This window comes from Triticum urartu, chromosome 7, assembly GCF_003073215.2.
Source record: "Triticum urartu cultivar G1812 chromosome 7, Tu2.1, whole genome shotgun sequence".
NCBI classification, from domain to species: Eukaryota; Viridiplantae; Streptophyta; class Magnoliopsida; order Poales; family Poaceae; genus Triticum; species Triticum urartu.
Genome location: NC_053028.1, coordinates 657056111 through 657082480, shown reverse-complemented (window position 1 = coordinate 657082480; position 26370 = coordinate 657056111). Strand labels below are relative to the sequence as shown.

Genomic DNA, 26370 nt, shown 5'->3' with positions numbered 1-26370 from the left:
AAAAACTAAGAGAGCAATGGGGCAGGAAGCCGAGCTAAGCGAGCGAGAGCTTCGTGGGCCGCATGGTATATAAGCAATTTCAAGGTTTCAGTGTGGAATAGGAACTCTGAATGGGTTCTCACACAACCAACACGAGCGGTCGAAACGTGTAAAGGACACCATAATCATGCAACGAGCAACTCCACTCTACTCAGAATAAATATCGTCTCCAACACCCGGTCAGAAAAAAAACATAAAATTCAAAAATAATTTTGTACTCCAGCTTTTTCATACACGTTGCACTCCCATCTATTATAGCTTCACTAATTTCCGAGTACAATCAACCCCTATAAGAAGCTTTTTCGTGGAGATGCAACATAGGGAGAGGGAGTTCGAGCGAGTCGGCACCGGGGCAGCGACACCATCACGACGTGAAAGGGTTGCTCGGGAGCTGGGCGACATTGGTATATTTAGTTGTAGGTGTACACGTCATATTTACTCCAGCAATTCACATTTTTTTTCCAACACATCAACTATAATGTTATACAGAATAGAATAGCTAAAATATAACTATAAAGAGAAAAACCGACAAACGTATAGCTATATGATATTGAAAATGGTGATATTTTGTATGAATGTAATCAAAGTTAATTACGTTCTACCTAAATAAACATAAATATTACACGTGTGGCAAGGAAAGAAACTCAAGTAGTGGCATGCTGGCGTGAGGTGATTGCCTGTATATATTGAGAGAGAAGTGTATGTCGTCGATATTTACCCCCAAGCCCCAACAGTCACTAAGTTGCATGCTATGCTTATCCTTTTTGTATTACAGTGATGGTTCCATTTAAAATTTGTTATTCCATGGCAACTCGCCATTGTATGTGTATATATGGACAAACTTGCTGATCGAGGGATACTTGTACAGATCGTTCCAATCGCAAGTAACGTATATTACACATGCACTCGGCTAGGTTTGTTAGGCTACGAAGCAACGGATATTACATACTCCCTCCACGCCAAACTATAAGGCGTACTTTTCTGAACTGTTTGTCATTCACGGTGAGTGAAGCTCGCGTGATGGCCAGATGAGAGTTGACTCCCATCTCAGATTCAGGTCGTCGTGTTTTCTAGAAAAAGAAAAGATTCAAATCATCGTGTGGGTAGTAATGTAGTATATCATAGTAATCGATGGAATAAATAGTTACTTTCGGAAAACGGAGCATCAAAGGGCATTTGGTCTAGTGGTATGATTCTCGCTTAGGGTGCGAGAGGTCCCGAGTTCAATTCTCGGAATGCCCCTTTTATTCCTCTTTTTTTTGTTCTTTTTACCGAAAAAATGAATTCCTTACAGATGCCATGAAAATCAATTTGTGCGAGGTAATATTTGCATTCAGAGATGCATTACGACTTGGGCAAGTGTGCATGTGCGGAGTAGTAGCTGGAGCGTTCTTGCGCGCACCTGCCGAATTCCTCTTTTTTTTGTTCTTTTTACCGAAAAAATGAATACCTTACAGATGCCATGAAAATCAATTTATGCGAGGTAATATTTGCATTCAGAGATGCATTACGACTTGGGCAAGTGTGCATGTGCGGATTAGTAGCTGGAGCGTTCTTGCGCGCACCTGCCGACGACACAGAAGGCAGAAACCAAGCTGAGACGACGAGGCAGTACAAATTATGATTCTTGCCACGACGAGAAAGAAACCCACAATTCTTGGTAAAAGAAAAAGGAAAAAGAAAGAAAAGGCCATTCAGTTTAATTGTGATTCTTCGATCACAGTGCGTCCACTCTTTCTTGCTTGGCAGGAAGTGTACACCACACATACCGATCGACATACATATGTGACTGGCATCGATCTTCTTTTCAAGAATGTCATACACCCACACAAAAAAAGATCTTCTTTTCAAGAGCCTTTCTCCCCTCAGTTATACGTAATACTTCATCGTCGTCTCATCAATTCACACCGGCGCACGGTGCCGTGTCCGTCCATATTTTGCAGCGGAATAATTGAGGGGCAAACTTGCCAACCGAGGGACATATGCACAAGTTGTTACAATCACAACTATTAGTGCTTATCTACACATGCATTTGGTTTGGTTTTTTAATAAAAGATGAGCTCTTGCATGCCTGACAAAGTCTATAAAAAACATACAAAATTTTACAATACCAAATTCGTCATGAAATATATATTTTATGAAATATATATTTACGGCGTTGGAAATCTATTAATAAAGAGAGGGCATTTGGTCTAGTGGTATGATTCTCGCTTTGGGTGTGGGAGGTCCCGAGTTCGATTCTCGGAATGCCCCATTTTTCTCTTTATATTTTGTACAGTACCATTTTTACATATAGTAGATTTACAGTATAGTCCTAGTACAATTTCTTCAATTTAGCTAGCGAATTAGATGTCATGAATTTCACTGTGTGAAGTAGCATCGCATTCACAGATATATCCTGTCCTGTCCAATGCAGGCCTACGTAATCGTTTTCTTCGTTAGAGCTCAATTGATTTGCTAGCTGCAATGCAAATCAGACTTTTCACTTCGAATTGAGTTAAACTTCAGTCTGATATGCCCGCAAGGAAAAACTTCAGTCTGATATACCCGCAAGAAAAAACTTCAGTATGATAAATAAATGACCACATGATCTTCAAAAGCAGAGCTAACGACAGCAAATCACACTGAAGTTCAACTAGTCGGGGTTTGATCCTCTGACAGTAATTAATCCATCCGGACAGCAAACCCAAAATGGGCAGCAATATTATTAATTTTCTAGTGCCAAAGTGTATTTTCTGAATCTAGGTGCATACTATGGGGCAACCTGGAAAATCAGTGTGGACGCCTTATGAATGAGAACTAATATATGTGCTCCCATGAGAAGGAAAAACGTAGCAATCATCAAGGAAAACCACTGCATCCTGGCAGCCTGAAATAGTGAACCAGCCTAGATAAATATCCACACAGAGCATCAAAATTCTCCAGGAGACAATCTTTTATGCCACTGGTCTTTTCGGTGACCAGGGCGTAGCAACTAGCAATGTAAATCCCACCCCCCAAAAAAAACATCTTATATATATCATCCAGTGCTTCACCTTCACCGTGCCCTTCACCAATGCCATTGCCTAGGGACAAACATATATAACTAGTCAGTAACCAATGCGTATTCTAATGGAAAACGACCAATACAAAAAGGAAGGGATTACAATAGGAGCACAGTTTAGATGAGCCGCAGCCGGTGCGTAGTTGTTTATCGACTTGGAAAAGTTATCACTCCGATACAATATTTTGGAATAGTTAAACAAATAAATTTGGCATGTGCATACATATAGTGCCCCAGCACAATTTACGAAAGACAAAAGTATGATCTGGAAATTATCTCAAGCAGACAAATTCCGTGTATGTCACAAAGCAAACAAAACTGGAACATGCCAGACCTCAAAAACATAAGTAGCTATAGGTAATTAGGCATTCAGATTTAAATAAGGCTGACAAGAGGCAAACTAAAGTGAATTTCATTTTCACTGGTACAAATGGAGCACTTGCAGCAGGGCTGTTCGACTTGTGAAAAAAAAAGGAACTACCATCTAAAAAGTTAAGGGCTCAAAGCAAGTACTTATTATCAGCTTAAGAGCTATAGCAATATCAAATGAGATTAAAGTACTGACGAGAGATTGTAACTAGCACCAAAGTACCCGATGTAACTACCAACCGAGCTACTTGTTTGACATTTAAGTTGGTCCAAGGATAATTAAATGCTCTTACATTTCTTTACAGAGGGAGTACTGCTCATCAGTTTCAAACTATTAGCAAACCTGATCCTGAAAGGGAACATGGTGCAGCTATCCACATAAGAATACTTCTGTAACACAAACTTATGCACATGGCTAAATAGACAAGAACAATACCCACCCTTGAGTACTGTTGTTATTAAAGAAATTCATCCGGCAGAAAAAGAAACAACTGAAACAATATGTACTAAAATGATAATTACAGAACTCAAGCATTATGACAGACATTTCATCAAGCAATTACTGAATATATCAAAAGGCTATTTTGTTATGCTGGAAAGTGATTATATAAAGTAATGCTATTACAAACGAGTGCTATTATGCAGAATCAAGCGAGCTAGGAGCCACCACATCACTAGTGCAAATGGACAGATGTCAAAAATGACGAGACACTACAAACTGTCAAAATGAAAAGCAATTCAATTTGGTGTACGCTAAATAAACGCCCTCACGATCTTCATAAGCACGTTCGATTATGTAGCAGTAATTAATCTGGCCCACAATAACCCAAAATGACCAGCAGTATTATTAATGACTAATGCCAAAGTGTAGTTTCTGAATCTAGCTGTTCGAACAGGTGTATACAGTTACTACTATCAATCCGGAAAATTTGTGTGGACGCCTTACCAATCACAGTAAGAGCTAGTAATACTTCCATGAGAAGAAGAAAAAATGAATCCTCAAGGAAAAACAACGCAGCTTGCCAACCTGAAATAGCAAATGAACCTAGATAAATATCTGGAGAGCATCAAGATTCTTCAGGAGAAAATAATCTTATGCCCCTGGCCTTTCCACTCACCAGGGCATACCTACCACCAATGTATATAACACCAGAAAAAAACATTATTATATATCGTCCACCGCTTCACCTTCACCATGACCATCACCAATACCATTGCCTAGTCACGAACTTAAGTAGTCAGTAACCAATGTGTATTTTGACAAAAAGTAACCAATACAAGAAGGAAGAGATTATAGGACAGTTTAGATTCAGAAACTACACTTGGGAAACGTTACTTGCTTTGGCACCAGATTAGGAGTAGAAAAACAAAAATTGCACAAAGTTGCAAATACAGGGCATTCATATGTGCTCAGAAATTGACCAACTCATTTTGGTACTCCACATCCACCTCACAACAATACCCATGGAAATGTTGTTCATAGACTAACAATAGATCGATACAAGCAGTAGTTGTTCATTTGGATAAGCTTATAAAGGTGACAATTGAGTCTATCATCATTTAACGTTCAAATTGGTTCAAGCTCAGCTTTCCACCTCAATTAGTACTCTTCAATTTTCAACTGTTATGTCTCACGCACCAAAAAGATCTCTAGCTGTATTACTAATTTATTATGTGCATGTACATACAGATTGTTATGAGCGGCATATATTACAGCCAAGGCAGTTAGGGGCCTGGCCCAGTTATCTTATCGTGTTAGGGGCTTAGCACAATTATATCATTAGGAGGATTATATAAACTAATGTAAGGACCCATTTTGAGATTAAGCAAGAAGCAATCATAATTGCTCGACTTCCTTAGGGAGCCAGGAGACCTAACCCTAGCCTCCTCCTCCCCTGCGCCATCTCCTTCCTGTCACAGCCGCCGCCACCTCCACCGCGCAAGGACGGCTCCCAGCCGCCGTCCGTCGCGCCCTCAGCCTCGTCCTCCTCCGTCCTTCCACTACAATCTCCGCCCTAGAACCGGCAGAACCCTAGCTCCTAACACAGATAGTACCCGAGCACAATTTATGCAAGACAAAAGTATGTTTTGGAAATTATCTCAAACATACTATGTCAAAGTGAACAAAATTAGAACGTGGTCATATACAAAAAAAGTATCCATAGGTAAGGTAATTCGGTATTCAGATTGCATAGCCTGATAAGAGACATTATTTCATTTTATTTTTTCACTGGTACAAATGGAGCACTTGAAGCAGGGCTCTTCGACTTGCAAAAAAACAAGAACTATCTGTAAACATTTAAGGGCTCAAAGCAAGTACCTATTAGAGTTATAGCAATATCAAATGAGATTAAAGTACCGATGAGAAAATGTAACAAGCACTGAGGTTCCAAATGTGCCTGCCAACCGAGTTACTCGTACGACATTTAAGTTGGTCCATGGATAATTTCCATGTACCAATCATCGATTTCCAACTGTTACCAAATCTGATGCTGAAAAGGATTATACTGCAGCTATCCACATAAGAATACTTCCGTAACACATACTTATGTAGTTATGTGTATGGCTAAATAGACTACAACAACGCCCTTGAGTACTGTTGTTCTTAAAGAAAATCATCTGGCAGCAAAAGAAACAACTGAAACGACATGTACTAAAATAATCATTACAGAAATCAAGGATTATTACAGGCATTTCAGCAAGCAATCATTGAACATATGAAAAACTATAATCTTGTCATGCTGGAAGGAGATTGAACATATGAAAAACTAGTACCTTGTCATGTGTATTACCTGCATCATAGAAACTTGAGAATGCATTGTAGATATGGATATCCCTGGCGCTGCCACTGTTGCAGAGTCTCTTAAACGTCATTGACTGGAGATGGACCAGGAAGATGCCACAAGATGTCCTTACAAGGGTCACATTGTTTTCCTCGTCGAATCCCACTAAGGCGAGAGGCTTCCTCTTGCCTGCTGCTCCTAGAGGAAGAAGCTTGTCTAGTTCAACGATCCTTCCCAGAACCCATGTCGCATCATCATGACAAACACCAGCTTTCCACTTCCATAGTTGGGCACGGAAGTCCAACACAACGATTAAGCCAAGGCCACCATCTTCAGCCGGCATAACCGCAAAAACGGTATCGTCGTGGGCATATGCATCTGGCGGCGGCTCTATCAATGCCAGCCTCTGCGCGTCCAAATCAAACTCAATTATGCAAGCTCCACCAAGAACATACGACCAATAGACTGAATTCCCAATCAAGATAGTGGGAGTGATGACAGGTTGAAAATATTTCATAGCTGTAGATGCCTTGATCCTGGAATGTATGAACGGCATTGAGATAATTTCGCCCCATTTGCTGGTCGCCGACGAGTAAATGGTTGCGAAAAGATGAGAATGGCTTCTTCTGACAGTGGCTATCAGAGCCACTTGGAAATGGCCGGAGCGACGACAATCGCCGTGCGCGTGTCCCTGGTCGCCGGCAGAGCAAAGCAGCGCCCCGGTCAAGATGACGGTCCCGTCTCCGTAGAGCTCGGGGGGGACGGCCAGGCGGGTCTGGTCCCCGGTGACGGGGTCCCACAGCAGGAGGAAGGGCCGCGGATACATGTTGACGGCGAGGGCGCGGCCATGGCGGCAGCCGAGGAACTGGAAGTGGTCGCCTTCCTCGAGCCGCAGGGAGAAGCGCGCGGAGGGGATCCGGTCCGGCGGGTCGAGTGCGGGGGTGAAGGTGGGGTTCCCTAAGGTGGAGAGGAAGCCGAGGACGGGAGGCCTCCGGTGGTGGGCGCGGAAGCGGCGGAGGAACGCGGGGTCGGCGACGAGGCGGCGCCAACGCTTACAAACGAGGGAGGCACGAGGGAGCGCCGACGGCTGCGGGGGCAGGCGGAGCAGGATCTCCCCGAGGAGGTCGTCGTCGTCCATCAGGGCCGCCGGCGAGCGGCGGAGGCGGCTCATCGTGATCGCGCCAGGGTGAATGATCGCGGTTGCCAGGCCCATCAGTGGCCCATGGATACCCATTTGAGCCCAGAAAAGAGGAGAGAAAGAAAGATGGCGCGAACCCACCTCGTCGTTCCCGCCAAAACTAAACCATTTCCGTTGTTACACATTTTGGTTGCAGTCTCCTGTTTCATCTGCTCGATTTCGGTCCTTGTTCTGTTCTTACTACAGTACTAATAGAACGCCCGTGCGTTGCTATGGGCAAAAGCCGAATACCCATGCATTGCCACAGAATAATAAAAATATGAACACATTGATCAAATTATTCTTATAATTTAAAAATACAGGTTAAGCATAGTTACATTCGGTTTTCATCATGCGACGAAGAATATAGATTCTCTTCCACTTTTCTCGGCAATCTTCATATCTCCTTAACCATCCTAATCGCTCGCCATCCAAGAACTCATAACTGCATATAGATTGTCTATTTTTTAATAGTATTAGTAGTCCCTCTAAAGAAATATAAGTGATGTAAACGCTCTTATATTTCTTAACGGAGGGAGTATCACTCAACTTCATGCATCCATGTGTCACTATTACAAGGTACATAAAGATTGACAGGCACTATTACAAGGTACACAAAGATTACCAAATTCATAAGCCTCTTATTTCAGCAATAATAGCGCAATCAACGCAACCTTCAACAATAAGCTCATTGTGTATGGGAATGGTTCCATTTATCTTGAATCAAAAGTTTTCAATAATAAGTTGGATATGTATCTAATGTTTGCGAAGCTCATTGTATATAGGAAAGGTTCCATTTATCTTGAATCAATATTTTTCAATAATAAGTTGGATATTTATCTAATGTTTCCGAAGTTGAGGGATATGTAAACAATTAGTATCTTTATTACCAACACAATGGTCATGATCATGATCGTGGTCGCGGCAGCAGGCGTCGAGCTCTTCACGACGCCACCGCTCTTCTTCCACGTCCCCACCAAGTTCAAAGAAGGAGCGACGGCGGCGAACCTGTCACCAGCCTTTAGGCCTTTAGGTCTGTCACCTTTCACACCGGCAACGGTGGCCAACCTCGCCTGGGGCTTCGACTTCTTTAGCTACGCGATGGCGGATGCCTCGCTCTCCCTCGGAAACATCATGATGGCCACGGTCAATCCTGCCCTACCCGCTGGCATGGTCGCCGTCGCACACATCACCTTCCCATCCAGCCTGCGCTCGCCGACCGTCTTTCGCACGACCAGCTCCACAACTACCCGGCTCCTGCTTGCATGAAAACGCCATATATTTCATATTCACCAAGAAGTAACAGAAGTAAGATCACTAATTAAATCCTACCAAGTAAACTTGGCACCGGAGTACACTTGGCACCGGAGTAAACCCCACATTAAACAATGTGGTAGATACTTTTTACCTGAACGCTGACAGAGGTATACCAAGTAACAAAGCTAGTTAGAGCCAAAGCTCAATGCCTCCAAGCCAAAGTTTAAGTCCTAACATGAAATGTATCCAAATCAAGCTAGCTACGGTCAAACTTTGGAACCTAAAAAAATGGAGGGGATAGCGAAATCATGAAAGGCAAGAGAAAGAAAGTCATATAGGAAAAAAATTATCTTACTGCTCCAAACATATACAGTACTACTAAGAAATCTCCTTATTAGTTGTTCTATAGGATTAACCCACTAATGAGATAAGATACTAAATATAGTTATTTATTACAATAATCTCTGGAAGATTAGTATTACAACAAATTTTGCCGAGAAACATACACATCGAGAGTTGAAGTGGTTTTGTTTCAGAGAACTAACTGAACAAAGAAACTACAATTGATAAAGTAGCACATAGTTCGTGATGTAATTTGTAGCAGTCAGGTCCATTGATGTGATTGCATCAAGAAAGTGGTGCAATTGATTCTTACCACACGAATACAAATTACCTGAAGCCTGCCAATCAAATCGAGTATGATACATATTAAGAGAACTAATGTGTGAGTCAAGGAAGCAGCATCAAGGACACGCAAGGAAGTCACTTGTCAGTACATTCTCCTAGTCTCACCAATTATACTGCATGCTCATACACTCTGTTTTTGCGTCCTATATTATGTTTGATACATCAATTGATCATGAATTACACCAGATAGAATATCAATTCTTTTGGAAAGGTAGACATCCATATAAAAGAAATGATGTTTAAATACTTCTGAAAGCCATTACTTAACTTTGCATAAGCAATCGAAAAAATGATCTATGGTTTCCATGTGCTCTAGATTGTAGGTTTATCTCAGGTGCAACTGAGAAATTTAATTGCTTTGAAGAATCTAAAGATAGCAAATGAAGAAAAAGTTGAACTATGCACCATTGAAAGAAAAATTAGGAAGTCATTCAACATCTATTCACAGAAGACAAAAAAAGGTCAGTCGATTTGCAAAGCACATATATGCATGGATATGTCACAAGTTATATGTTTGTATTAAGGTTACAGAATGGTGACCAATTCTCAGGATAAAACTACCTGTAACATGCCTCTCATTCTTATTCTTGTTGCGAAATTTGGACAACCATGTAAGATCTCAATATTGTTCTTGATTAAAAGGACAAAAGATAAAGAAATGGAAAATCTCACCATCAGTACTCAATAATGTTTGCGCGCAATATTGGCGGCGTAGTAGTACCCGGCCTTCAAACCTAAGGTATCAAATGGGCGTAATCTCTATCAGGATAACAGCGGTACATCTTATAAAGAAAATTATGTACAATACTAACTCTCAATAAAATCGATTACCAATTTGTATCGCTCCATCAACAACCTGACATTACCATGTTCACCGTGATGCTTCGGCGCACCATCGTGCACTTGTCCTTGCTGTCCTAACAGGTCTGGGAGATTCAAAAGGAGTTACCACAATAGATCACTTCAGCGATAGTCACACAAGCTTAGAGTTCAGAAACTGCTTTCGTAGATAAGTTCAGAGGGCCGTTGAACTTGGCATGAATAAACTACAAAAAGAAGACAATGTAAATTAATTAGTTCATCTTTGGAGGAGTGATTCTGCTTCATGGTGAACAACGCATTCACCTCCGTCACTTTGAGCTGAAGAGCAGAGAACTTATCTGTCATCTTGTTTATGTTAGTACGTACATGTCCTCCTGCATGAGGCTCAAGCGGGTCCTGGCGATGGCCACCTTCCTGTTGATCTCCGTGTACCGGCGCTGCAACTCCAGCAGTAGTGACAGCCGGACAGACCCACATTCGGCGACACTCTCCACACCGTCCTCCACCAGCCTTTCAGATTTCAATTTCAGTATCAATGAGTACATGCCTGAATTCTAAACACCAATACACACCACGTGACTGAACCGGACAATATATTTCTTACTCTCGGAGACTACACATACATAATGCTAAGATGTAGGCTACATAGATAGAAATCTAAAGCATCAAAATTGTGTACTACCTCAGTAGCTTGGGAGCCCTGGGAATCACCCCAAATGAAAAAAGCTGCTTAGTGCATCTACGCTAGTCAAGCAGAGCACATGTCAACAAGGAGAGGAGAACTCTGCAGAAGGAGAAGCTGTATACCGATGTACCCGACGACACGGCGACCGCCGTGGAGCACTTTCCACTGCTGCATGTGCTCGTCTGCGCACATCTTCACCAGTGCCTCGTGCCCGGCATTGTTGCTGTAGAACATGTGCTGTAGTGTGTCAAGGAACCTGAACGTCAGCAGAAAATGGTGATTTTCCTCTACAACTTGATTCAATCACACAACTTCTTATACGGTAGATGATATCAATTGTTGTCCAGATGTTAGTTTCTGGATCGAAATTGACAAGAATACAAAAGAACTCATTGAAGAAAAGAACAAAACTAAAAGGACATGTATCAAGCGAATTAAAATCAATTAGTTTTAGGGGTTATGCACAAACCTCCAGTCTAGCCCGGCTGCCCGCTTCAGGCGCTTGTTCTAGCGTATACTGTCGCCCAAAAAAGATACAGTTCCATTTTTTAAGATGACATTCCATATTGAGATGATGTACTGAATGATTCTTCGACATCTGGAAGTAGTTTTCGCTATACCATAAAAGCACAGCATTTCATTAGGAGGCAAACAGTTAGTTTTTCTTGTAGCATAAAGCACAACATTTCATCATGATTCACTAATCCTCGGACTGTATGAATTAAAGCTAATTAGCATTACCTTAGCATACCAAGTGTACCCATAAAAAAGCAAATGAAGTGGAAAATAAAGAGTCACTGCTCCATGCATACACATTGTTGGATCTGATCTGTACAAAAAGTACACCACCAGGAAATCATCAGGGCTTTATAAAAAGACCAAAACACATAAGTACATATTTTCTCTAGAAAACATCACGAGTCAAATTGAATGTTGCACAAAAATTTCAGAACACGATCTCCCAACAGTATTGACAAAAAAATTACATGTATACTGTTACATCAACAGGAAAGGCGAATGCACGCATCTATAGATGTACATAGAAGCAGTTGTGGAGCTAGACAAGTTTTTTTGTATTACCTGTTTCGAGGTTTCCATGCCTATGTGGCAATCCTTCCATCAATGGCGACAGTAGACCCTACTCGAGGAAGCAACATGCTTCTTCAATTTAAGAAAAACAATACAAAGAGTCATACCATTTCGAAATGCAACAGTATTGTATAATACCTCAAGCAAGCAGTTCACCATGCCCTGCGTCCATCCTTTTTTGAGCACTCACTCGCATAGTTGTTTCACTTGAAAATACCGCCTATTCCTTTCCATTTTTCTCAATATCACCAAGAAATAAAAAAATGGATAGGTTGTGCACCATTAAATTCCTGGTCATTGTACAGGTAGTAGGCCAGATTAAGATGTTAGTTCTAGGTTGCAGACTTAGAGTAGATAGATTCAGTTGCATAATTTGAGAAGGTACTCAAACTTGCAACCCGTGATCTGTGATAGACACGACGACAACAATAGTAATAGTAAGCACGTCGATCACGAGCAGCTACTTGATAGGACGGACAGTACAATAACAAATAAGAGGACATTCCAAAATATAAATACCGGAAAGATGACTTTTCCGTACACCATTCCATAGTTAGAAGAAAATAAAATAACCTCTTCCTTTAACCTCTTCCTATGCATGTTTTCTTTCTAGTTAGTGTCTTTCCAACTGATGTAGTTTATTCAGTAGCCATTAATTGGTACTTCTCCATTCATTTACAGATTGAAACAGAACACTTGCAAGAGGGACGGCAATTCCATATGCTCCAGCGGGCGGCACTAATTATTTCCATCAAGAAGGAGAGTTGCAAATGCCGCTTTGATACAACTAATGGCTACAAGCATAGATAACTGAAATTAGAAATCAGCATTGCCTTGTTACATGCTAAACAGGATACAACCTGTGATCTTGGGGAAAATGGATATGATTTTGTAGTACCATTTGCAATATCAATTTGAGACCATATGCTTTCGGTAGAAATAATTGTTATGATCAAGACATAAAGTAATAACTGGACGACTTCTTAAGTGTGAGCTAAAGCTCATTTATGATAGGACGCTACTCATTTTGAACTTTGAAGAGCAAACACCTCCCTTACTATCACAAACCTTAGAGCAAGTCGTGGATTCCCTTTGGCCAAAGACTGTAATGTAGGGAGCAATAACCTAACGTCTTGTCACCCTAGGCCAATGTTGTGAGCAATCACCTATATCCACAACCATTTATGTGATGTTTAGTTAGCCCAGCTAATTCACAGAAGATTTGGCACTGGTTTGATTTCAGTTTTGAATTTAGAACAGTGGCAAATAAATAAAAAACAGAGAAGAAAAGAAAAAGAAAGAAAACCAAAAACATACCTGAAGCCAAGCCAGCCCACGGCCAGGTCTTCTTGAACATATGCCTGTAGGCAGAGGCGTGTTGCGCGGGCTCACCCTGCTGCCACCTCCTGCTTAGCGCTGTCCCCCACGTCCTCGTCCCCATCCGCTCGTCTGGGAGATGCCCTGCACCCCCTCTCACTTTCCCGTTGCTCTGGAGCTCTCTCCCTCTCCTCTAGCGCTCGATCTCAAGCTCGCCCGAGTGCACAGCCGTAGCCGCCGTTAATCGTCCGTGTGAGCACCGCCGAAGAATTGCCGCGCCTTCGTGTCCACAAGCATCACCAGGCCTCGCAGTGTCTCTCCGCGGAAGCATTTGAGAAGAAGAGCGCCGAGATGACGCCATCGACCACAACTTCGCCCCTCTGCCCGACGATCGCCTCTGACTGATTCGGCCGCTGCAGAGCCTCCCCTAGCCCGATGGGCGCCTCTACATATTCCCCATTAGGTCCTCTTCGATTCCAATATAGCATATGCTCAATTACGTCCTGTAGTCGCGTCGCCCGCAAGTCCGATCGCCATGGTCCCTATCACAAAATCTGAATAAAAACTGAATACACTTGGATGGAGGTGCACAGGAGCACATGCGGTGGGAGGTACATGGCAAAGAGGTGGTGATTAAGAAGAAGAGGAGACTTACCATTGAGGAAGGAGTGGATGATGGAGGGCAAACGTCGGACGGAGCGCGGCCACCACGAAACAGTCTAGGAGTGGATTATGAAGGACAAGAGCTCGTCCATCCTCTGACCCGCGCGCACCAACCGCATGTTGGAATTTTGCTAGTAGGCCTTTGGCCCAAAGCCCAACTAAAATTCTGAAATTCTCTTGGCTTATTCATGCACACATGTGAGTGGAGTGAGTGAGGCTGAAGTTTAGTCCCACCCCGAAAGTTGAGAGAGAGTTGCACCTCTTTATAAGGTGAGCTCTTCTACCACTTGTATGAGCATGAGAAGAGGAGACCTACACGCGCGCTCCTCCTCCTCGCTCGCCGCGCCGCGGGTTGCGGGATTGAGCCGAGCCGAGGACAGAGCTATGCACGTTGTCTACCCTAGCCGCCGCCGCTTCATATGGTTTCTCACCACCGTTCGCGCCGCCAAGCAAGTCTTCTCCATCCCTCCTTCCGGCGTGCACCGCGAGAAGGGTAGAATTCATGCTTCTAGTATGTGCCCTAGATGTGATATGTTCATCTGCTATGCTAGTTCGCATGATTAGTTTAATCTCTGCTGCTGTGGTCATGATTTATCTTCTGTTTATTCGAATTAAATCTCGTAGTAATTTGCTCATATTTCCAACAATCCAAAAACCTGATTATAGGCAATTTACTCCGAGTGGTTTTGCTGCGCATCTGAAGCCGCTTGCCTTTAAGGGGGCGCAATATAAGAGGTGGCGCACGAGAGCAGTCTACTGGTTTCAGACCATGGGCTGCTACGATGCCACCAAGGGCAAGCCTGAGGGCGATCTTAATTCAGCATAGCTGGAAGCTTTTGAGAAAATCGATACCCTCTTTAAAGGCGCTCTTCTGAGTGTTCTTGATGACTCCATTGTGGATTCGTATATATCGTTTGACAACGGCAAGGACATGTGGGCTGCGCTCGAGGCCAAGTTTGGTGCCTCGGACGCTGGCAGCGAGTTGTACGTCATGGAGCAATTCTATGACTACAAGATGACTGATGAGCGCCCTGTTGTACAGCAGGCTCATGAGATACAGTCGCTCGCAAAAGAACTTGAGTACTTCAAGTGTGTGTTGCCGAACAAATTTGTTGCCGGAGGCATCATTGCCAAGCTTCCACCTTCGTGGAACAATTTTGCTACTTCCCTGAAACATAAGAGACATGAGTTTTCCGTTGCGGATCTCATTGGTACTCTTTATGTTGAAGAGAAGGCGAGAGCAAAGGACACACGTGCTCGAGTTGCTAAGGGAGGTTCTAGTGCCCACATGGTACAGAAGAAGAACTCTCAGCCCAACAAGTTCAAAAACAATAAGAACAAAACTCAGGGCAAAGGCAAGTTTGATACAAAGAACAAGCCATCACATTCTACCAACTTCAAGAAGAATTCTCATAAGAAGGGGAAGGGACTTTGTCATGTCTGCGGTGATCCTAATCACTGGGCTCCGAAGTGTCCTAACCGCTTTGAGGAGCGCGAACATGAGAAGAGCGGCAAGTCCGCTAATGTTGTCATCGGTGATACTGATATGAAGGAATCAGGGTATGGTATTTTTCCTATCATCATTTCAGTATTTCAATCCCCTGATTGGTTAATTGACACTGGTGCCAATGTACATGTTTGTGCCGACGCCTCCATGTTTTCTTCTTACTAGGCAACAGGGACTTCACCCGTGCTGATGGGGAACGGGTCACATGCCATCGTTCGAGGTGTTGGTACGGTCGATCTGAAGTTTACTTCAGGGAAGACTGTGCGTCTGAAGAACGTTCATCATGTGCCATCCATCAATAAAAATCTCGTTAGCGGTTCCCGTTTATGTCGAGATGGTTTTAAGTTGGTTTTCGAATCCAATAAATTTGTAATTTCTAAGTGTGGACAATTTGTTGGAAAGGGCTATGAGTGCGGAGGCTTGTTCCGCCTATCTTTGTCAGATATTTGCACTAAAGTTATTAATAATCTTTGCCACAATAATGAGTCTGATATTTGGCATTCACGACTCTGTCATATTAACTTTGGTTGCATGACGCGGTTAGCCAATATGAATTTAATTCCGAAAATCTCTACTGTCAAAGGCTCCAAGTGCCAAGTATGTGTGCAAGCTAAGCAACCTCGCAAGTCCCATAAGACTGCAGAGGCAAGAGACTTGGCGCCACTAGAGCTTATACATTCTGATCTTTGTGAGATGAATGCTGTGTTGACAAAAGGTGGAAAGAGATACTTCATGACGTTGATTGATGACTCCACTAGATATTGTTATGTGTATCTTCTAAAATCAAAAGATGAGGCTTTGACTTTCTTTAAAAACTATAAAGCTGAGGCAGAGAACCAACTTGATCGAAAAATTAAACGGCTTAGGTCTGATTGTGGTGGAGAGTATTTTTCCAATGAATTTGATCTATTTTGTGCGGAACATGGTATAATCCAGGAGAGGACGCCTCCCTACTCACCCCAGTAAAATGGGGTAGCCGAAAGAAAGAACCGAACTCTAACTGATATGGTTAACACCATGTTAGACACTTCGGGTATATCCAAGGAATGGTGGGGGGAGGCGCTAATGACTGTGTGTCATGTCCTAAGCCGAGTTCCCACAAAGCATAAGACCATGACTCCATTTGAGGAATGGGAAAGGAAAAGGTTGAAACTCTCTTACCTACGTACTTGGGGTTGTTTGGCGAAAGTCAATATACCAATTCCCAAGAAGCGCAAGCTTGGACCAAAAACCGTGGATTGTGTTCTTCTGGGCTATGCTTTTCATAGCATCGACTATAGATTTTTGATAATAAAATCTGAGGTATCCGACATGCATGTTGGTACGATTATGGAATCAAATGATGCAACTTTCTTTGAGGACATATTTCCTATGAAGGATATGTCGAGTTCATCAAATCAGGAGATACCTACTCCATCTAGTGAGGAATTCACTGTAATTCCTGAACCCACCATTGCGATGGAACACGTTGAGAATCCTGTTGAGGGTAACAATGGAACTCCTGTGAGGAGTAAGAGACAGAGGACTGCAAAGTCTTTTGGTGATGATTTCATTGTGTACCTCGTGGATGACACACCCAGGAGTATTTCAGAAGCCTATGCATCTCCTGATGCTGACTACTGGAAGGAAGCTGTACGTAGAGATATGGATTCCATCTTAGCTAACGGTACCTGGGAGATCACTGACCGTCCTTATGGGTGCAAACCTCTAGGATGTAAGTGGGTGTTCAAGAAGAAGCTTAGACCTGATGGTACGATTGAAAAGTACAAGGCACGGCTTGTGGCCAAGGGTTATACCCAGAAAGAAGGTGAAGACTTCTTTGATACTTACTCACCCGTGGCTAGACTGACCATAATTCGGGTTCTACTATCACTGGCTGCCTCACATGGTCTTCTCGTTCATCAAATGGACGTTAAGACGGCTTTCCTCAATGGAGAGTTGAAGGAGGAAATTTACATGGATCAGCCAGATGGTTTTGTAGTACCTGGTCAGGAAGGAAAGGTGTGCAAGTTATTAAAGTCTTTATATGGCCTTAAACAAGCTCCTAAGGAGTGGCATGAGAAGTTCGAAAGAACATTAACTGCTGCCGGCTTTGTAGTAAACGATGGTGACAAGTGCGTGTACTATCGCTATGGTGGGGGCGAAGGAGTTATTCTTTGTCTGTATGTCGATGACGTATTCATCTTTGGAACCAAACTTGATTTAATCAAGGAGGTTAAGGATTTCTTATCTCGCTGTTTTGAGATGAAGGATCTAGGAGTAGCTGATGTTATCTTAAACATCAAGCTGTTGAGAGATGAGAATGGTGGGATCACACTGCTTCAGTCTCATTATGTGGAAAAGGTCTTGAGTCGTTTTGGGTATAGCGACTGCACGCCTTCTCCAACTCCATATGATGCTAGTGTGTTGCTTCGAAAGAATCGACGGATTGCTAGAGATCAACTGAGGTATTCTCAGATTATTGGCTCGCTTATGTATTTGGCGAGTGCCACGAGGCCTGACATCTCTTTTGTTATGAGCAAGCTGAGTCGGTTTGTGTCAAAACCGGGAGATGATCATTGGCATGCGCTTGAGAGAGTTATGCGCTATTTGAAAGGCACCGCGAGCTATGAGATTCACTACACCGGGTATTCAAGGGTACTGGAGGGTTATAGTGACTCAAACTGGATATCTGATGCTGATGAGATTAAGGCCACAAGTGGTTATGTTTTTACACTTGGTGGTGGCGCTGTTTCCTGGAAGTCTTGCATGCAAGCAGACCATCTTAACGAGGTCAACTATGAAAGCAGAACTCACAGCATTATACACTGCCACTGTTGAAGCAGAGTGGCTTCGTGAACTCTTGATGGACTTACCTATGGTTGAAAAACCAATACCCCCTATCCTGATGAACTGTGATAATCAAACTGTGATCGTCAAGATAAACAGTTCTAAGGACAATATGAAGTCCTCAAGGTATGTGAAGAGAAGACTAAAATCTGTCAGAAAATTGAGGAACTCCGGAGTTATTATGTTGGATTATATCCAAATGTCGAAAAACTTGGCAGATCCCTTCACAAAGGGTCTATCACGTAATGTGATAGATAATGCATCGATGGAGATGGGTTTGAGACCCACCGCATGAGTTGTCCATAGTGGTAACCCACTCTATGTGATCGGAGATCCCGCGAAGTAGATGTGGGAGACAAACTGTTGGTCAGCTGGGAGGAGAGTATCCCTATATTAATTATCCCACTCCGTGAAGATGCAATACTCTCCTGATCTGCATGGCAGGTTGATACTTATCTTAATGTGTTCCAAGTGGCTTATTCGGGTAAGCAGAGATGTTGTCATGCAGAACATCTTCTGAGGAACACACCTATATGAATTTGACTGTTAACATCGCAGTCTGTGAGAATTGGGTGTTCTCTAATAAATTCATGAAAGGCCCTGGAGTATGACATATACGCTCCACCCGCGGGGAAGCCTTGCGGCAGCCCAGTATCGGTCAAGAATTTGTGTGAAACTAGTTTCACAGAAAACTTGTAGTTCAAGGCATAATCCACTATTCAAGTTGTGATCTAGTGTAGCATAAATTTCTAAGTGAAAGTTCAACTTCACAGTCTCCACTAAGCACCGATATATAAAACAATGTTTTGGAACTAAATGATGAGATGTGCCAATGAGACTTTATGGGGGATTGTTGGAATTTTGCTAGTAGGCCTTTGGCCCAAAGCCCAACTAAAATTCTGAAATTCTCTTGGCCCATTCATGCACACATGTGAGTGGAGTGAGTGAGGCTAAAGTTTAGTCCCACCCCGGAAGTTGAGAGAGAGTTGCACCTCTTTATAAGGTGAGATCTTCTACCACTTGTATGAGCATGAGAAGAGGAGACCTACACGCGCGCTCCTCCTCGCTCGCCATGCCACGCCTCGTCACGACGCGCCGCGGGTTGCGGGATTGAGCCGAGCCGAGGACAGAGCTATGCACGTTGTCTATATTTTTGTTGCATGGAAAAATTAATGAGTCATTAATTAATAATTAACGGACGCGTTAATTACTGAACCGTTTCCGATTCTTTTGGATCGTGACAACTCGGACGCGGGGTTTACTCCCACGACCTACCCGTCCCGCACTATATAGTCAGGGAGACGTCTACCCTAGCCACCGCCGCTTCGTATGGTTTCTCACCACCGTTCCAGATCATTGCGCCGCCAAGCAAGTCTTCTCCATCCCTCCTTCCGGCGTGCACCGCGAGAAGGGACAGCAGGCCTCCGGAATCCCGCCTCTCGTGATCCTGTACGGGAGAGGGGCGGTCAAGTTTTTGGGGAGCGCAGCGCGCGACTGCTGGCAGCGACGACTTCGCGATCCCTAAGTTTCCAATAGGACCCCGCTGCCACGGGAGGGTAGGACAAAAGATGTCATGCAAGTTCTTTTCCATAAGTACGTATGACTATATACGGAATACATGCCTACATTACATTGATGAATTGGAACTAGTTCTGTATCACCCTATGTTATGACTGTTACATGATGAACCGCATCCGGCATAATTATCCATCATTGATCCGGTGCCTACGAATTTTCCATATACTGGTTCTCGCTTATTTACTTTCCCGCTGCTACTGTTACAATCAATACAAAATACCAAAAATATTACTTTTGCTGTCTTTACTTTTTTTGCCGCTACCACCACTATCATATTACTTTGCTACTAAACACTTTGCTGCAGATACTAAGTTTCCAGGTGTGGTTGAATTGAGAACTCAGCTGCTAATACTTGAGAATATTCTTTGGCTCCCCTTGTGTCGAATCAATAAATTTGGGTTTAATACTCTACCCTCGAAAGCTGTTGCGATCCCTTATACTTGTGGGTTATCATATGTCTGAAGACAGGTGCTGCTTGCCGATGTTCTTCGCATAACTATAGGCTGACTGTCAAGTTAGCATTACAGAAAGCGAAAAGGAATGTGGGGAAGACATGGCAGCCTATAGTTATGCTGAGAACATAGACAAGCAGCACCCGTCTTCAGATATTGTTGGCTTGCAGCCGCAGGTATCCTTGCTTCAAGTTAGGTCTAGGAACTCTTTGTGTGCAGATCAAGGCAGAATAGCAGCCTCAGTCGTCCAGCCGCACTTCGCTGCAGGAAAACAAATAAATGGCTGAATCATCTTGGTAGGAACATAGTAAAAAAACTGCTAAATGGACACTAGCAACAAAATGAATATTTTACAATCCAGTTTAGTGGAGTCCTTAAACAAGCAATGACATTTTATCAATGTTGAACAAGCAACTCCAATATAAATTTGAACAAGCAACTCCAGTATATATTTGAACAAGCAATGGTATTTGTCAATGCTGGAGATACAGTCAAACTGTAATCACAAAGAATGATTGAGTGCATTGGAGATACAGTCAAACTGTAATCACAAAGAATGATTGAGTCCATGGCCAGTCTGCTTCTGGTAATATATTGCGCTGCACATTTCAGTTTACATCAGCATGCAATATTTAAGAAGTTCTGCTTTACTGATTTTTTATAAATCAACATATTTTTAGTCACCGAGCATATGTCACAGTACTAGTCATGATCTTTCAATAAGCATCGATTGTGGAAACAGTAGCACTGGCTACTATGGCTACAGCAACACCAAGCAATTCAACGAAGCAACGACCACCATAAAGAGCTAAGCACTGGCTACTATGGCTAGGAAGTGAGTCGGTCAAATAGCCCTACGTACTTCTTGTTGATATGCAGCAGTACTCCTTGACAAATAGCCGATCAGATTCTGAGCCATTCCTGCTTTTAGATAAACACGTATGTATTATATATTACTCCTAAATATAAGTCTTTTTAGAGATTCCAATGCGGACTACATACGAAGAAAAATGAGTAAACCTACACTCTTAAATACATCTATAGATACATGTGCAACACATATTGAAATCTCTAAGAAGTCTTATAACAAGTACAGAGCTGACCAACAGCGTACAGCAATAAAAAACCTGCAAGCCCTAACAATGTTTTCCAGCATACAGCAACGCTAGGGAAGAAACAAATCTACAAATCCTAAAACACAACCGCCCACGTCCCAGTATCAGTATGCAGTACCAAACACGAAATTCAAAGCCCCTAGGCACAGGCAGGACCTGGCGTGCGTTTCAGCCATCTCAGAAAATGTGCACATGCAGAATTTGCATATGTGAAAGCAGTCATATAACAAGAATCATCTACCTAAACTGTCTCAGATCTTGTCCACAGGGTTCTGTGATGTCGCTACAAAACTCGGATGCAAAAAGGGTATATACAAAAACTTGTGTTCATATAGGTTCCTATCATGATAGCATTGGCCGATATAACATGCCACAGCTGTGAGCACAAAAAGCTGGGATAAAAGTGGAGGTGGCAGCACGTAGACATCTACAAGTGGTGACATGTTTTGAGACTTCAGTGCATACACAAGCTTTCTTCTATATGTCCACTCAATATTATTTGAAAATTCTATATTAGAGAAAACTTCAGTGCATACAGAAGTTCTCTCAAGTCTCATTGCAAATATCAAGTGCATACACCACTATTAGGAAAAGGGCTATAGATGGAAATGACACTAATGGCGCACCAGACATGTGGTGCCCATTAGTATATACTAATGGCGCACCATGTGTTGGTGCGCCATTAGTGTCCAAATACTAATAGCGCACCACATCCATGGTGCGCCATTAGTAACAATTTTTTTTAATTTTTTTTTCAAAACTACTAATGGCGCACCGTGGGAGTGTAAAAACTAGTAATGGTGCACCACTCCCACGGTGCGCCATTAGTAACTTGGCCAGCACTTCCACCGAATGCACCCCCCCCCCCCCCCCCCCCCCCCCCCCCCCCCGTGGACTGCCTTTTTAGTTTAAAAAAATAAATAAATGATGGAAATGTCAAAAAAAAAATAAGTTTTCCATATGATATGTGGTCTAGTTGTTGTGAAAATTTACAAATATGAATTCCGACTTTATTTGCGAAATCTCTCGAGAATTTGTAAAATGGGCATCACTTTTGCGTACGAACTCGGATGAAATTTTTTTTATATGAAAAATCATCTACTCGAAAAGTTACATCCGAATTTAACAGGGGGAGCCCCGTTAAACATTTTCAAAATCCCCAAAAACCTAACAGAAAAAAAGTTACGGGGCTTCTAAGATCCGGAGGCAAAAAAATTCAAACTTACTAGTGGCGCACCCTATGCTAGGTGCGCCACTAGTAACAGAAAAAAATTGGTTTTGAAAAAAAATTGAATTATTTTTCAAAATATGATACGTAATATGATCGGGAAGTTTGAAATATTTTTTTCAAAATTTCATCATACTCATGAACATGAACAAAGTCCTAGACATCAGCAAGGTTTAATAGGATTGATATGATAGATATATCAACAAGTGCCTGTGAACTGAGGTGGTGCTGGGGTTGGATAGAACTATGAAGTTAAGCGTGCTTGGGCTGGAGTAGTGTGAGGATGGGTGACCTTTTGGAAAGTTTGACCACAGAGTGCGATTTGACCTGAGATTAAGCATATTGACTCGAGATTAAGCCATAGTGACCTAAGATTAAAAAAAAAAAATAAAAAAATTGATTTTTTTTTTAAAAAAAAATGAAAAAAAATGATTTTTTTAAAAACCACAGAGTGCGATTTGACCTGAGATTAAGCATATTGACTCGAGATTAAGCCATAGTGACCTGAGATTAAGAAAAAAAATTAAAAAAATTGAATTTTTTTTAAAAAAATGAAAAAAAATGATTTTTTTAAAAAATGAAAAAAAAGTTTGAATTTCTTTATTACTAATGGCGCACTTCTATGTGGTGCGCCATTACTAAGTCAGATAGTAATGGCGCACCTCTAGGCATACTAATGGCGCACTACTGGTGCGCCATTAGTATCTGGTATACTAATGGCGCACCAGTGATGCGCCATTAGTAAAAAATACTAGTGGCGTGATACTAATGGCGCAAAACTGGTGCGCCAATAGTAGGCCTTTTCCTAGTAGTGCACAAGCTTTGATTTGAGTGGGAATGGTATGAAAGGGGCATATAAGGACAATATACTCAAGAGTTGCATATCTACATAGAAATGATGTTGATCACTTAATTAATTAAGTGAGCAGGCAACAAAGGCAATTGGAAATCTAGGGGCAGGAGGTAGTGAGAGCAACACATGAGGGATCGTCAAGATGTAGGGGATGGAGGTGTCTCACTTGGTTTCAAAATAAGATGCACACAAAGACAACCACATAATTATAGCAGTGCATAGTACTGAGGAAAATAGGGACATCTCTTTGCAAACATGTATAATTCGGAGCAGCAAGAGAGAGCAGAGGAAGATGAGAGGGAGATGGAGATGCTACCTGTCGTGGTGGGTCGGCGTGGACGTGCTTGAGCTCGGGGCAGGACCTCTTGGTCGCCCTAGGAGAAGAGCAGCAAACCCCTCATGGCCCTCCTGCTCGCGATGCCGTATAAGCCCGCCACCTAAGAATAGCAAAATATAAGTCTGAACCAGGATATGGATTCAGCAACAATAACCATCGTCAACAAGCACACTTCCTTTCATGTAGGTTTAAAATATGAAACAAACTCACGGTTCAGTTATATATGATAAAACAGAACATATGGTTCAGTTATAGTCATACCACCTATACAAAGATCAGGCAAAGATATGGATTTTGCAGTCTAAGTGAGATCACTATATACTAATTGCACACAGTTGCAGCAGCGCCATCCAACCAACGGACGAACGAACCGACCCAGTCAGACCAAGAAGGAAAACAAGCAGATCAGATGGGAGGGGGCTGGTTACAACCCAGGTCCGTTCGCCCTTCTCCTGGATGGCATCATCCTTGAGCACCCTCTCCATCTGCCCAACCACAGAGAGGAGAGAAAAAATGTCAGGAACGCGTCACGCTGAACCAGCCACGGAGAAGAGAACTGACTGGGGTCGTCGGGCGGGGTACCTCGGGGACGGACGATGGGGCCGATGCAGGAGAGAGGGAGGAGGGACGTCGGGGCGTGGTAGGGCGCGGCGTCCCAAGCACGGGATGGCGTCAGCAGGGAGCAAGCAGGCAATCATCTGGTGACGCGGCCGGGCAGACGAGACGCGTTGGCGTCCCGTGACGGAGGTCCATGGCGTGTGCACGCGGGAAGCCCACCTCACTCTGCGTGTGCGCCTCTAGTGAGGCACAGGCTGGCTTGCTGGATCTTGGATCTGGCCGCCACATGTGCTGTTGGGCCTGGGTGCTACTAGGGGTAGGGGGAGAAGGGGAGGTGGAGAGGTTGGGGCGGCAGGCGTGTGGGAGGGGAGTGAGCGGAGGCCGGCGGCGATGCGTAAGGTCATCGGCAAGTTGGATGGCGGTGCCGTGGCGGGTGGGTGGGAGGGGAGGAATGAATGAACCAGGGAGGCGGTCTGGTTTGGGAAATCGGCAATGGCGCGCGGGAGGCGTGGAGGGAGGAGGAGCGGGCGGAGCAGGAGGGCGTGGGGGAGGCCATGGACGGCGGCGAGCTCCGCTAGAGGGAGGTGGCGGCGGCGATCTCTTTCTCGATCTGGAGGGAGCCAGAGGAAGGAAAGAGACGAGCTTTCTCTCGATCTGGAATAGATGGATGGATTGGGAAAAAGGAGGTGGGGGTGGATGCAAAATGACCACAAGAACAGAGCTAGGGGTGGTGTGGAAGGGTTGATGACTACCGTCGGATCCTCGAGCATCGACAGTGTATAATCCATGATCCGCGTGATATGCCCATGGACCAATTAGAACGCAACAAACAATTCGAAGACCTTATAACCATCTAAATTGGTCGACATCAAAGATAAGTTTTTTTAGAAAAAACCACTTTTCACTTTTCAGTGCTTAAAATGAGTTTTTTTGCAAAAGACCTACCAAATATTTGTTCAAATGATATCATACTTTTCACAAGTTTACATCTTAGATTGGCAAACAATGTTGCCTAAGAAAATTTTCATTTTCTTTGGACAAAAAAATCATTTTCCATTTTTCGAGTGCCCCAAATGAGGTTTTTTGTGAAGAACCTACCAAATAATTGTTGCAAAATTGGACCAAATCATTTTTCTAAAATACTAGGCCATATTTAATTCACAATTGACCAAATGGTTGGGTGTAAAAAGATTTGATCCACCGGTGGTGAAAAAGACAAATTTCCGCCGATTCAGGAGGAAGCGGGTCAAATTTGAACTGTAGCTGCCTCATAGTTTGCTCTTTACTTTTTCCAAAAATCATTTCTAGGTACATAACTATCTATTTAATCAGAGAAACATCAAAAGGTTTCCAAGATTCAACAGCTAGCTAGGAACGGTCAAGCTCGCCGTTTTGACCGCATTTTGGAACGGGCATAAAAAATTCAAAAAAATAAAAAAAATGGAAAACCTTCGCATTGTGTCATCATATGTGACCAAGTTTTCAGTAAAAATAATAAACTTGTAATAAGCCAATTATTTTAAAAAGTGTTCTCAGAAAGGAGCTATCATGCATGAAGATTCATGGCTTTCAAGCCAAATGATCAATCTTATGGCCACATTCATGGCATAGTTTGTTCAAATGATCTCATATTGTGCACAAGGGTGCATCTTGGAATTCCAAACAATATTGCCTAAGGGAGTTTTCATTGTCTTTGCATGGAAAATTCATTTTCTATTTTTCGAGTGCCCGAAATGAGGTTTTTTGTGAAGGACCTACCATATATTTGTTGCAAAATTGTACCAAATCAATTTTCTAAAATACTAGAACATATTTGATGCACAATTGACCAAATGGCTGGGTGTAAAAAGTTTTGATCCACCTCTCATGAAAAAGACAAATTCCCGCTGATTCAGTAGGAAGCGGGTCAAATTTGAATTGTAGCTACCTCGTAGTTTGCTCTTTATTTTTTCCAAAAATCATTTCTAGGTTCATAAGTATCT

At 42.9% G+C, this 26370-nt stretch overlaps 3 long non-coding RNA genes and 2 other non-coding genes across 5 annotated transcripts; 2 read left to right on the top strand and 3 right to left on the bottom strand.

The window, feature by feature from the left end:
* The first annotated feature begins 1209 nt into the window (after positions 1-1209).
* TRNAP-AGG lies at positions 1210-1281 on the top strand. The gene has a single exon. It is a non-coding gene; the product is annotated as a tRNA-Pro (tRNA).
* A 939-nt stretch (positions 1282-2220) lies between these two features.
* TRNAP-UGG lies at positions 2221-2292 on the top strand. The gene has a single exon. It is a non-coding gene; the product is annotated as a tRNA-Pro (tRNA).
* Positions 2293-9098: 6806 nt separating this feature from the next.
* LOC125522319 lies at positions 9099-10406 on the bottom strand. Its single transcript, XR_007289720.1, has 2 exons — positions 10187-10406; positions 9099-10089 (listed from the first exon to the last, which is right to left on the bottom strand). It is a non-coding gene; the product is annotated as an uncharacterized LOC125522319 (long non-coding RNA).
* A 2578-nt stretch (positions 10407-12984) lies between these two features.
* Positions 12985-14032, bottom strand: LOC125523793. Its single transcript, XR_007290421.1, has 3 exons — positions 13924-14032; positions 13269-13822; positions 12985-13117 (listed from the first exon to the last, which is right to left on the bottom strand). It is a non-coding gene; the product is annotated as an uncharacterized LOC125523793 (long non-coding RNA).
* Positions 14033-20175: 6143 nt separating this feature from the next.
* LOC125524702 lies at positions 20176-25090 on the bottom strand. Its single transcript, XR_007290920.1, has 3 exons — positions 24413-25090; positions 23810-24315; positions 20176-20558 (listed from the first exon to the last, which is right to left on the bottom strand). It is a non-coding gene; the product is annotated as an uncharacterized LOC125524702 (long non-coding RNA).
* Between the last annotated feature and the right edge of the window lie 1280 nt (positions 25091-26370).